At 41.2% G+C, this 11,993-nt stretch overlaps 1 pseudogene; it reads left to right on the top strand.

Moving 5' to 3' along the window:
* The first annotated feature begins 5,793 nt into the window (after nt 1-5,793).
* Nucleotides 5,794-6,588, top strand: LOC143139512 (uncharacterized; annotated as a pseudogene).
* Nucleotides 6,589-11,993: the final 5,405 nt, after the last annotated feature.

Below are 11,993 nucleotides of genomic sequence, written 5' to 3' on the forward strand. Positions count from 1 at the left end.
TCTGAATTTGTGTTTGTGTGTATGTTTTTAGGACTTGAGACCAGTGGGGTATACTACGAAGCACGTTAGACATATCTAGGCTATGTAGACATATCGAGGCTTGACAAAGCCTTGACTCGGGGGTATACGTTAAGTGATACTACGATAGCAGTTATGTGATATATTTGTCAAACTAGGCTTTCAGCTCAGATCTGTGCGCGTTCTCTGTGTTGGGATGACGTTGGCCAATCGTGAAACATGCAGACGCACAAGACCGCCTCTATTTAAAAACAATTACTTCCGCATTCATGAGCAATAGCTTAATCTACACTGCGGTCATTTTTTGTGTCTAACCTATAACATCAAATATATCAATTTTCATCAGTTGTTGTATGGTATGCACGTCCATAGTGGGATATTTGCACGCACAGCACTATTAAAGCGCATTCGAGATCCAAAATGTTAGTAGAGGCGGAGCTCCACCTGTAAGATATATGACAGAATCCTACACGTGAGAATTTCGTTTTTAAGACAATTGATTGGTCAGTGTGCGGTAGATTACACGATTTGAACTATAACTTAGCACATAACCTCCTCCCGACCAGTGGGGTATACTACGAAGCACGTTAGACATATCTAGGCTATGTAGACATATCGAGGCTTGACAAAGCCTTGACTCGGGGGTATACGTTAAGTGATACTACGATAGCAGTTATGTGATATATTTGTCAAACTAGGCTTTCAGCTCAGATCTGTGCGCGTTCTCTGTGTTGGGATGACGTTGGCCAATCGTGAAACATGCAGACGCACAAGACCGCCTCTATTTAAAAACAATTACTTCCGCATTCATGAGCAATAGCTTAATCTACACTGCGGTCATTTTTTGTGTCTAACCTATAACATCAAATATATCAATTTTCATCAGTTGTTGTATGGTATGCACGTCCATAGTGGGATATTTGCACGCACAGCACTATTAAAGCGCATTCGAGATCCAAAATGTTAGTAGATGCGGAGCTCCACCTGTAAGATATATGACAGAATCCTACACGTGAGAATTTCGTTTTTAAGACAATTGATTGGTCAGTGTGCGGTAGAATACACGATTTGAGCTATAACTTAGCACATAACCTCCTCCCGACCAGGTTTGGTTGACAGCATAAGATACCATGGTGATATAGCGACACTAAAACAGATCTACTTTCGTGTCACAGCATACCCTGGCTTTGAGCGCAACATACCTCGCTAACCCACTAATCGAGATTCGTAGTATACCCCACTGGTCGGGACCAGGATAGGTGCAGAGAATAAATCCCCATGGTAACTTATGTGCCATCTCTTTTGTGAAACCAAGTCAAGGCTAAATTCATCCAGGATAACCGAAAAATCCCAGCTTAATCCCTTATCTAGGTTTTGTGAAATACCCCTCTGCTTGATCAACATTTAGCCTATACAAGACTTGACTTGGGCTTGCTTTTCATGACTTGAGACTTGACTTAAGATTTGAATCAAGTTACTTCAAATGACTTGTGATGGTCGCAATAGTGGCCACACACCGAACACACAGACTATCCCTTTTCCATTAAATCTTATATTGCTTTCTTTATAATTCTGTGCATTATTTCTTATACATACCCATGCATTCATATTTACACACACTTTACATTTAGCAACACTACGTGGTAACCAGTAAAAACACAACACATAGACTTCCAACTTCATACAACATACAGATGTAGTGGAATACTGCATAGTAGCATACTATACTGCACTGAGGCTATTTAAGCCAGCCTGGGTCCTCCACTTGCAGGACATTTTCCCTCTATGGCGCTCTAGCGCGAACGCATTCACAGTGGTGAATGGCTGTAGGTAGCCTAATACTCCCTCCCGTGTTCTGTGAATATAGATCGCTCTTTGTAAAGTAATCCCTTTCCCTTCATACAGGTCCCACTCAGTGTGCATCTACCGACATTAGAGATCACTGAATTCGCTATGACTCCTTGGCAGCCTCCACACTTCCGCATTTTGTATGGGTAGATATTGACGGCGCAGGTAATATCTGCTTCATAAGGATTGCAGTGATTCCGTGTTGCCTAATTGTAATGTTGACTGCCTTGCCCTATGTCAAGCTTATCTGGGTGCCTCTGTGTTTTAGGGGTGCCATCAGCTGGTTGCTGTTTTGCCCATGTGTAACTTTGTGTAATTGTTTGCTTTTGTCTATGTTGGATTCCTCCATCGTGACTCGTGAGGCTGTAATTGTAACCCAACTGTAGCGCATGTACGTGTGAACTGTTTGTGAACGGGTCAACTGGTAGCGTAGTCTCTTTTTAAATGCGTAGCTACTGTTTCCTAGTTTGTGATACTAAGGCCTCCTGGCGTGGCACGCTGTCTGGTGGTGGGGGTGTTCTTGTAGCTAGCCCTCATCTTCACTGTGTGTGTGCATTAGTGTGTAGTCGCACCTTACTCTTTGATCTCCACATTTTCTAGACTTGCAGTGTAGCGCACGGCGTGATTGTACCCACGAAACACCTGAGTGATTGCATGTGTTGCGAGGTTCCGTAGTGGTGAGTAGTTGACACTCCACCCTTTTCCTCACAGGCAGCGCTGCTTCTCCTGGAGCCTTGGCTCAATCCCTGGCTGGAAGACTGCTAGTTGTGTTGTCGCTGTAGCTATTTTATGTGTCGGTTGCACTGATCTGTTTTAATATTACATTTTTATATTAATGATTTATTCCTACAGCTGCTTCCAGACTACGTTTATTCCAAATTAATAAATGGTAGAACGAATAATTTCCGCCTCTGGTCTGCTTGTTCCTTCTTTTTATGTAACTGAAATGGTATGGTTTGAGTTTATATAAACACCCGTGTCATTCCGTTACACAGACTTTATTGTTTAGTTAGTTCAATGGTACATATAACCAGCAATGTCAAGACCCTTCTCAATAGGAAAAAGATGGCGTTCGGAGAGGGGGACATGGCAGAGCTGAGGCGCGTACAGGGGGAACTTAAAGTCAAGCTGAAAGAGGCTAAGGAGGACTACAGAAGGAAGGAACTAAGTAGGAAATTAACACAATTTGACAAACGTGACTTATTTTTGTGGAAAAGTGTGCTGGACTGAGCGGCAGTCATATTTTGTACCGCTCTGCAGTACATCTAGTTTTACACCATCAGCTGTAGGGGCTGGAATGTCAATCAGAATAACAAAGGATTGTGGGAGGCCCTTCCATTTCAGGGGTCGTTACGTCTGATGGTCCACAGGTGCGCATGGCCATAACTCAAATAGCACACACTCCACAAAGGAGGGCAGGTGGGGGTGGGGTGGAGGTGTGAACTGGTTGTGGGGATGGGATGGTCAACTGAAGAAAAGTTCCATATGTGTGTTTGTATGTATTTACATTATAAGTTTCCCAGTTAGTGCGTGCTCTAATTGTGTATAACTATGAGGATAGAGTATGATATGAATAGAAAACATTCAGATACAAGTAGATATAAAATGACTTTAGCTTTAACATTACATCTTGAGGTATAGGCAAAGAGTATTATCACTGCACCAGAATCTCAGACAATGTCCGTTTCCATCCAAGTACAAACCCTAGGTTGTTGGTAGACCAGGGTTTAATTATTTATTAATTATTTATTCTCCTGGTTTGAATCCTACCTCACAGGACGCTCGTTTAACGTATCATGGCTTGGTCAGCTATCTGCACCTCACCATCTCACCACAGGGGTCCCCCAGGGCTCAGTGCTGGGCCCCCTTCTCTTTGCTATCTACACCACCTCCTTGGGACAGATTATCCGTTCGCATGACTTCTCATACCACTGCTATGCAGACGACACACAGCTCTATCTGTCCTTTCCACCTGATGACCCCTTGGTTTCAGCACGGATCTCGGATTGCCTCTCAGACATAGCTACATGGATGAAGGCACACCACCTCCAGCTGAACCTCTCAAAGACTGGACTGCTGGTCCTCCCAGCTAAACTGCTCATCCAGCTACACTGGCTACCTATGGCGGACCGCATCAAATTCAAGGCTCTAGCGCTTACCTACAAAGTAGTCTCCGGTTCTGCTCCCACCTTGAATGCCCTCATACAGACTTACACTACCTCCAGACCGCTGCGCTCCTCTGACGAACGACGTCTAGCTCTACCACCGGTACGCTCAAGCCAATCCAAACTTTTCTCATCTGTTGTTCCTCGTTGGTGGAACACACTGCCAGTTCCTACAAGGGCAGGGACATCCTTCTCCATTTTCAAAAAACTCCTGAAGACCCAGCTCTTTAGAGAACATCTCCTCTCATAGCAGCACTTACAACAAGTCTTACTGATACAAGCACTCACCAGCCGTCTTAAACGGACAAGTAACTGTTAAAAGCCAAATGTAATGTAATGTAATTTAGTTCTCTAAGTGGCAGAAGATCTTTGGTAGAATTTTTGTTTTCAAATGTTTAAAAACATAGAGGTTCATTTTAGGCAAAAAAGCCACTTAAAAAGCACATTTTGAAACAAAATTTCAGCTGTTTCTGATGACGACCCTTGAGAAATATGGCAATATGGCTCCTCCTGACATTGGTTAGGTTATAATCCTATCAGATGCACAAGCTAATTGAATGCAAATGAGAATGAAGAGACTTAATGGACTTTTGGGGTTCTAACACAATTAGAGCACGTACTAACTGGGAAACTTATAATGTAAATACATACAAACACACATGTGGAAATACATTATGAGAAGCATTCAGGTGGAATAGAAGTTTTCTTCAGTGGACCATTCCACCCCCACAACCAGTTCACACCTCCACCACACCTCCACCCCACGCCCACCTGCCCTCCTTTGTGGAGTGTGTGCTATTTGAGTTATAGCCATGCGCACCTGTGGACCATCAGACGTAACGACCCCTGAAATGGAAGGGCCTCCCACAATCCTTTGTTATTCTGATTGACATACCAGCCCCTACAGCTGATTGGTTAGGTTTGAATCCAGGGGGCTAATAGGTCAGACAGGAGTAATATATAAACACCACAGAGAGGGAACAGTTTACAGAAGTCATTTCTAGGAGTAACTTTTGCTAAACTGCTGAAGCTGAGCTGAACTGAAGCTTGAAATGTCAGGTTTCATACCGTCACAGCTGACCATGCCAGTAAAGAGTGAGAGAGAAAATGAAGTGGTTGATGATTTCGTAGCAGTTTTTGTTTAAAACTAAGAAACAGAAAGAAGAGCCTGGACTGGATCATGGAACTCGGACTGAAATAGTAATGTCACCACCTGAGGATATTAAAAAGGAAAAAATATCTGATTTAACAGAAAATGATCACACAGATCATTTTCCAGAAGGTGAGATCCTAAACAGTTTGTATTATCATTTAAAAGAATCACAATAATTACAAAGTGACACTAATATCAAAAGCGCCTGATTAAGACATTGTGAAAATCTTGAGTTTCTTTATTTCTAATGTTGCAGGAGACATTCAAATTATTCATGCTAACAACAGAGTGCAATCTGAGGAACAACAATCGTGGTGCCAGACAACTAGAGAGAAACAACTCCCTGCTGTTGCATATCAGCAAATACACACAGGACAAATGTTGTATGATACAACATGTGGAGAGAGATTCAGAGCACATTCAGAGCTAACTGCCCATCAGAGCACACATACAGATGGAGAGGCATGTCATTGTTTTCAGTGTGGGAAAGGCTTCATTCAGAAGTCTTATCTCAAGATACACCAGAGGATCCATACTGGAGAAAAGCCACATCAATGTTCTTAGTGTGGGAAAGCCTTTATTCGGAAGTCTGATCTCAAGAAACACCAGATGATCCATACTGGAGAAAAGCCACATCAATGTTCTTAGTGTGGGAAAGCCTTCATTCAGAAGTCTGATCTCAAGAAACATCAGAGGATCCATACTGGAGAAAAAACATATCAGTGTTCTCAATGTGGACAAACCTTTGCTCGAATATGTAATCTCAATCAGCATCAGATTATCCATACAGAAGAAAAGCCACAGTGTTCTATGTGTGGAAAAACCTTTGCTCGAATATCTGATCTCAAGTATCATCAGAGGATCCATACTGGACAAAAGCCACATCAATGTTCTCAGTGTGGGCAAGCCTTTATTCGGCAGGCTGATCTCAAGAGGCATCAAAGGATCCATACTGATGAAAATACATATCGGTGTTCTCAGTGTAACAAAATCTTTACTCGGAAATCTGATCTCAAGCATCATCAGATGATCCATACTGGACAAAAGCCACATCAATGTTCTCAGTGTGGGAACGCCTTTGTTCAGAAGTCTGATCTCAATAAACACCAGGTTATCCATACTGATGAAAAGCCACATCAATGTTCTCAGTGTGGGAAAGCCTTTGCTCAAATGTCTCATCTCAAGTATCATCAGATGAGCCATACTGGAGAAAGACCACATTGGTGTTCTCAATGTGGAAAAACCTTTGCTCGAATAGGTCACCTCAATGAGCATCAGATGATCCATACTGGACAAAAGCCACATCAATGTTCTCAGTGTGGGAAAGCCTTTATTCGGAAGTCTGATCTCAAGAAGCATCAAAGGATCCATACTGGAGAAAAGCCACATCAATTTTCTCAGTGAAAACCTTTATTCGGAAGTCTGTTCTCAAAATGCATCAAAGGATCCATCCAAGGTCTTTATTCCAAAGTCTAAACTGAAATTACATCTGCAGAGTGGTGTTTAGAGCAAAAATATTTTTCTATATGAACTAATTTTGTTTTAGCTGGTTGTTTAACACATGCATTCCAATTCAAATGTCGTTCAAAATTTTTGGCTGAAATTGCACTGTGGCTACTTATAAGGGCATTGTTCCCACCTCTTTTGGGGCCTACCATCAAATGTTTAACCTCTATAGAAAGCTGAGAACCTGTAGTTTTTCTGAATCAAACAGTCAAAATAACTGTGTGATGTACTGACACAGAGTTACAGAGGCTAGAATATAGTTGTTTCATTCTGCCGGATTACAAGCATCTATGAACTGACCACACTTCAGCCCTCTAGGTCAGTGTTTCTCAAACTTTTTCAGACCAAGGACCACTTAACCAAAAAAAAACCCCTCACGGACCACCTAGCTAAAAAAAGAGTAGTACCTACTTCAAAAGTATATTACACAATAGGCCTATTCACTGAACCACCTTGCTTATTGTCTTTGCACCTTGCTTATTGTGTCAGAGGATTAATATGATTTAAACTGGCATAGCTTACATAGGCAATATTGCAGAACTGTATTTACATACAAGTTGGTTCAATATTGCATCTATAGGCTACTATATTTTACCACGTCTGCTCACAGACCACTTGGGATAGCTTGCGGACCACCAGTGGTCCCCGGACCACACTTTGAGAAACACTGCTCTAGGTCACTTGATATCACTTAGAACACACATGGGCAACATACGGCCCGCGGGCCACATCCGGCCCGTGGGCTTTCCCTGACCGGCCCGCGTAAGGTCCGTGAAAAAACAGTAGTCAAGAGCCTAGCATAGAGATAATGCACGCAAATCAATATCGTTGCTTTTATTTTGAAAGCGACTGCTATTTGTACGCCTATACATTTGTGCATGGATGCATACGACATAAACACCCTCACTGATGTGCTGGTGAATAGAATGCTTCTGCGTCGACACAATGCAGTTACCTTTACGTCGGCGTAAACCTTTCAAAGTTTTGTGTCTCCTGTGTCTGCGTCGCTCACCACCGCAACGGTTGTTGCGGTGGTGTGTGGAATGTCGAACTCCTACTGCTGCTCGTTAGCGATACGAAGTGTTCATTTCAAAGCGTTACTGACAGATAGACAGTTTACAATCGGATAACCCCGTCATTGTAATCAAAATATGTCTGAGTTTATTGGCAAAGCTTATATTAGCGAACTAGTATGATTCTACTACCCACAGGTTGCTTGAAGCAGCCGGCTCAACACACAGAGCGAGTTGACCAATCACAGTTTTGTGCATAAAGTTGAAGCAAAAACATAGCCTACATTTTCAAAATAGTTTTCTTTGTGCATGTTGATTAACTAATGACAGCCTATTGTCTGCACCACATTTTCATAGTCTAATTCTGCATAGAGTTAATTTAATGATGGTAATGATTTAATGATGAAATATTGCTGAGTATTGATGAAATGGTGGCACAGGCCGATGGTTGTACTGACTCCTTCACATTTTCATGGCCTATCTAATTATATAAATATATTGTACTACTTTTTTATATCAGTCTTTGAAAACTGAAAAAAAAAAACATGTCAATGTCAAAAAACAATTTTCAAGAATGAGGATTAAATACTGGACATATATTGCCGTTTTTCCTTTGTCTCCCTCACATTTTCATCTGTTCTTACGAGTAGCAATCAAAACCATATGATTTACTTAATGTTATACAAGAACAGAATAGAATTGAACAGAATTGAGTTCAGACTTGAGTTCAGACTTGAGTTCGGTATTTTGGGTCCGGCCCTCCTCAACAGTCCCAGTTTGTCATGTGGCCCCTTGGGGAAATTAGTTGCCCACCCCTGACTTAGAAACACAACCGAGCCCTAGCACCAGGTCTTGTGAAGGTGTGTGCAAAAGTAGATGAATGAAAATATGAGTGCTTCACCATTATTTGCCAAGTTATGCTCATGCGTCAAACTCCCCATAGGACTTTTGGTTATCCAAAATGCATACTGACATCAAATGCTTACCGCACATGAACCTCTTTGTGTAGAAGCATAATCCTGGTCTCAAATGAAACACTTTGAGGTTTCTTGTGGACTATTTAGATTGTATGTCAGGTGTTCTAATTGACTGAATACACAAAATATGGAATAATTACAAAAAAGTCTCTATTTTTGCATTTACTTTGTTGGTTCTATGAGTGTGTATAAGATGGGCTATACATCTGTACAACTAATATTGGATAATACAACACGAAGATTCAATTTGTATGGATTCTTGTGAATATTTCCGTACCCATTATATTGCATATACTTATTGTGCTGCAGCTACACTGCAGCCAGAGGTCAGGGTAGCACCAAAAGCGGAGGAGGGGGAGGGGGGCATTTTGGATCAAATTTAATTGAGACATAATAAGATTAATCTGAGAATGTAAAGCACTATACAGATTGTACATGAAAAAAGTTGTCATATTTGGATTCCTAAGAGTGATGAATAGTGATGGGTCTCAAGTCATGAATAGAAAGTCAAGTCAAGCCTTTTATACATCTTGGTCAAGCATCTCTCAAGTCTTAAAAGCATACAAACACACACCAATTCAGATTAGGAAGCTTTCAGGGGGTATTCCAAAAAGGAGGTTTAACAAACACTGAGATAAAACTTAACCTCCTGGTTGTCTGAACCTGTAGCGACTAAACCCGAGCTGTTGGTTCCAAAACACCGGTTACCAGTTAGTTCAATCAACCTTGTGTTAGATAACCTAGAGTTGTGCACGTTCACGGCAAACTTATAAAGGCATCATCTATTGAGAGTCGAAACCATCAAGGCTTACGAGGAGGAGAGAACTGTAATAACAAAAAAGAGCAATACTTGAGCGTCTGCCAAGGAACAAGACCTTGCTTGGCAGAGAATAGCCTAACTGACCGTGTAAATGCGTACGTTTATGATAGCCTATTTAATGTCAAAAGCACAATTAAATAATTCAGTGGGCATTACGTATTGTATTGATTGCTTTGAATGATGCTTTCCTAAACTAGCCTACCTTGTCACAGATTGAGTGGGCCATAGACTCCTTGAGAATCCCAAATGTAAAACCTTTGCGCTCCAGCATCGGAAGGGTGATGAATTTCGGAAGGCATGGGTAGCCTATCCTCTATCCCCCAGTAGCATACCCATCCACTTCTCCTGTAATTGCACATATAACATTAAGTTACAGCCTACACATTAATTAGTCTGTAGTGGATCTGATAATATTCTAGTAAGGTGTAGGCCTGCCCTAACGCACCCTATTGAAATGTGAAATTAGATTCCCGGTACATAATTCATGGCACTGTGTAGGCCCTGCCTACTTGGGCCTGCCATTTCGCCTCCACGTTTGTGATAAGATGTGAAGCATCATCACATATCATCTGGCAATTATTAAAATAAAAATGTGTTTTAAACACCAACACCATTAAGAGAGCATCCAAAAATAGAAGTGGCCTATGACCTATCCATTCGACCGTATGGACATTCTGAAAAAGCCAAAGCCCGTTAATTGAAGCTCACCAGCTAAGACAGCCTATCATCGGTGCACATTTGGAAAACTTAATAAGTGATGCTGACCTGCCAGTTGGTGAAACTACACTTTAATGATCCTTGTGGGTTTGTGTCCAGGAAAACGAATGAAGTTGCGCAGGAACTGCTTTAGCGCAAGGCAAACTTGCGCTAAAGCAACCGACAGCTTGACCAATATGCTCCAACACTACAAAAACTCCCAGTCGGAGAGAGTGTGTAGCCTATTAAAAAAATATTTGGTAACACTTTATTTGACGGGTAGGTTCATAACACATTCATAGCAGCTGTCATAAACTGCACATAAAGCATTCATGACTGTTTCATGAGACGTGACTCAACATTCATACCAAACCTTCATGAATGTGGAAGACAGAACGACGACAGCTTGTCAAAATAAAAGTCCAACATCGTATTTGTGTAACCTGGATACCATTAATTTAATCTCTCCAGCCTTTGTAAATATTTCATGAATATCTTATGAAGTCTACATCGAATGTCACTTTACTACACAAGTATATATTCAGCTGACCCGCATTTGTGTAACCTGGAACGGTTGGACATTCCCAGTAGCAAAGGATGAGAAATCATGTGCAAAGGTTACATCATAAAACAAATGATTTTGTATAGGACAGCACATTTTGAAACAACATGTCAGATGTTTCTGATAACGATCCTTCAGAGAAATATGGCAAGATACCCCCTCGTCCTGACATATTAGGATTATAGCCTACTGTAACCAAACTGATGCACAAGCTAATTGAATGCAAATGAGAATGAAAAGGAGGGAATTCCATATGTATGATCTCTATTCACAGATTTGATGGTCCACAGGTGGACCTGGTCATAACTACACTGCTGAAACTCCACAAAGAAGGGGAGCTGGGGTTGGGGGTGGAGGTGTGAACTTCACACTTTATGGTGATGGGATGGGTAACTGAAGAAAACTTCCATTCCTTCTGAAAGCTTCCTAATCTGAATTTGTGTTTGTATGTTTTTAGGTCTTGAGAGCTGCTTGATCAAGATGTAGACAAGACTTTGACTTGCTATCAATCAAATCGGCCTAAAGCAGTTAATCTTCAGTGTAGGGGGGGCTATCTATTTATCTATATATAGCTATATATCGTCTGCGATAATTTCGTGATTGTTGTTTTAACAATGTGCAAATTTACATTATCGAGTAATTAAATTACGTATGGGGAAAAAACCTCAAAATCACGCATTGAAAGCCCATACATTCACTAAATCCAGGATGCAAGAGAAGCCCCGTTGCAGCAGAGCAAGTGTCACATGATCGCTAGTGGGTCCACGTTGTCACACGCAGGCCTAATGTTTATTTTGTGTAGCGAGATCCAGACGTAGCCTACTTGGGATTTTGTGCAGCTACTTCTGTTCACGTAGCATTAATGAGAGTCACATTTTTTCATACATGGTATTATATGGAGAGAAAACATTTGCCTTTGAGTATTTTAATAGTTGAAATAGTTTAACAAAGAACTCTTCTCATGTAACCTTTTTGTAAATGGACTGAAGTTCGCTCTAAATATCTACGTGTATCGATTATGCTAACCGTTAGCATCTCTATGAGATTTTTCATATACATTAGCCATAACCTTTAACGCATTAGTTTCTATTCTGTAACTTAGAATGCTAGCCTACATGATTTCTCTTAAACAAAACATCGAAGGAAATAACTTAGATGTACTCTGTTGGTCTGCTTAGTTTAACAGTGAATCCTAAGTAAAGGCGAATGCAGAAGTGCCCTGTTACAAGTTGATT

This window comes from Alosa pseudoharengus, unplaced genomic scaffold (genome assembly GCF_046254945.1).
Source record: "Alosa pseudoharengus isolate Yale_2024_CS ecotype anadromous, Long Island Sound unplaced genomic scaffold, YU_APseudo_1.1 YU_APseudo_1.1_scf_22, whole genome shotgun sequence".
Taxonomy (NCBI): Eukaryota; Metazoa; Chordata; class Actinopteri; order Clupeiformes; family Clupeidae; genus Alosa; species Alosa pseudoharengus.